The sequence below is a fragment of the Homarus americanus genome, unplaced genomic scaffold (genome assembly GCF_018991925.1).
Source record: "Homarus americanus isolate GMGI-L3 unplaced genomic scaffold, GMGI_Hamer_2.0 scaffold35691, whole genome shotgun sequence".
Classification (NCBI taxonomy): Eukaryota; Metazoa; Arthropoda; class Malacostraca; order Decapoda; family Nephropidae; genus Homarus; species Homarus americanus.
The window spans coordinates 4,501-6,750 of record NW_024726201.1 but is presented as its reverse complement, the minus strand read 5'-3'; positions in this window follow the sequence as shown (position 1 = coordinate 6,750).

Genomic DNA, 2,250 nt, shown 5'->3' with positions numbered 1-2,250 from the left:
CCTGGGAGTGTGAAAGTGTGCCTGGGAGTGTCAGAGGTGTGCCTGGGAGTGTCAGAGGTGTGCCTGGGGTGTCAGAGGTGTACCTGGGAGTGTGAGGGGTGCCTGGGAGTGTCAGAGGGGTGCATGGGAGTGTCTGGGGTGTACCTGGGGAGTTCAGAGGTGTGCCTGGGAGTGTCAGAGGTGCACCTGGGGTGTCAGAGGTGCACCTGGGAGTGTCTGAGGTGTGCCTGGGGAGTGTCGGAGGTGCACTGGGGTGTCAGGAGGTGTACTTGGGAGTGTCTAAGGTGGTACCTGGTGTCTGAGGTGTGCCTGGGGTGTCAGGTGTACCTGGGAGTGTCAGGAGGTGCCTGGGAGTGTCAGGTGTGCCTGGGGTGTCCGGAGGGTGCACCTGGGAGTGTCAGAGGTGTGCCTGGGAGTGTCTGAGGTGTACCTGGGGAATGTCAGAGGTGTGCCTGGAGTGTCAGTGTGTACGTGGGGAGTGTCAGAGGTGTGCCTGGGGTGTCAGTGTGCCTGGGAGTGTCAGAGAGGTGTGCCTGGGAGTGTCAGTGTGCCTTGGAGGGTGAGAGGTGTGCCTGGGGTGTCTGGGGTGCCTGGGGTGTCAGGTGTGCCTGGGGTGTCAGAGAGGTGTGCCTGGGGTGTCAGAGGTGTGCCTGGGGAGTGTCAGGGTGTGCCTGGGAGTGTCGAGGTGTGCCTGGGGTGTCAGGGGTGGCCTGGGGTGTTTGAGGTGTGCCTGGGGAGTGTCAGGGTGTACCTGGGAGTGTTAAAGGTGTGCCTGGGGAGTGTCAGAGGTGGCCTGGGGAGTGTCAGTGGTGTGCCTGGGAGTGTCTGAGGTGTTCCTGGGTGTCAGGGGTGTACCTGGGTGTGTCAGGGTGTGCCTGGGGTGTGTCAGGGTGTGCCTGGGGTGTTAAGGCGTGCCTGGGGTGTCAAGGCATGCTTGGGAGTGTCAGAGGTGTGCCTGGGAGTGTCAGTGGTGTGCAAGTGTATGAGGTGTGCCTGGGGTGTCAGAGGTGTGCCTGGGAGTGTAAGAGGTGTGCCTGGGAGTGTCAGTGGAGCTGGGTGGAGGTGTGCCTGGGAGTGTCTAAGGTGTGCTGGGAGTGTCAGAGGTGCCTGGAGTGTCAGGGCTGTGCCTGGGAGTGTCAAGTGTACCTGGGGTGTCAGAGTGTGCCTGGATCAGAGGTGTGCCTGGGTGTCAGGGCTGTACCTGGGGTGTCAGGTGTGCCTGGGGGAGTGTCAGAGGTGTGTGCCTGGGGTGTCAGAGGTGCTGGGGTGTCAGGGGGTGCCTGGGAGTGTCAGAGGTGTGCCTGGGGAGTGTGTCAGGGATGTGCCTGGGGGCAGAAGTGTGCCTGGGAGTGTCAGAGGTGTGCCTGGGGAGTGTCAGAGGTGTGCCTGGGAGTGTCAGAGGTGTGCCTGGGGTGTCAGAGGGGTACCTGGGAGTGTCAGGAGGGTGCACCGAGTGTCTGAGGTGTGCCTGGGAGTGTGGGGTGTGCCTGGGAGTGTCAGAGTGCACCTGGGAGTGTCAGAGGTGTACCTGGGGTGTCTGGGGTGTACCTGGGGTGGAGGTGTGCCTGGAGTGGTGGAGGAGTTGCCTGGGGTGTCAGTGGAGTGCCTGGGATTGTCAGAGGTGTACCTGGGAGTGTCTGAGGTGTGCCTGGGGAGTGTCAGGGTGTGTACCTGGGAGTGTCAGAGGTGTACCTGGGAGTGTCAAAGGTGTACCTGGGGAGTGTCAGAGGTGTACCTGGGAGTGTCAGAGGTGCCTGGGTATGTCAGAGGTGTGCCTGGGAGTGTCAGAGGTGTGCCTGGGGTGTCAGTGGGTACCTGGGGTGTCAGGGTGTGCCTGGGGTGTCTGAGGTGTGCCTGGGGTGTCAGAGTGTACCTTGGAGGTGAGGTGCCTGGGAGGTGAGGTGTGCCTGGGAGGGTCAGAGGTGTGCCTGGGAGTGTCGGAGGTGTGCCCAAGTCTGAGGTGTGCCTGGGGTGTCAGAGAGGTGTGCCTAGGGTGTCAGAGGTGTGCCTGGGAGTGTTAAAGGTGTATCCAGGGTGTCAGTGGTGTGCCTGGGGTGTCTGGGTGTACCTGGGTGTGTCAGGGTGTGCCTGGGGTGTCAAGGTGTGCCTGGGAGTGTCAAGGCGTGCCTGGGGAGTGTCAGGTTGTACCTGGGCAGTGCTGAGGTGTGCCTGGGGGTTCGGAGGTGCCTGGGAGTGTCAGGGCTGTGCCTGGGAGTGTCAGAGGTGTGCCTGGGTGTGTGAAGGTGTGCC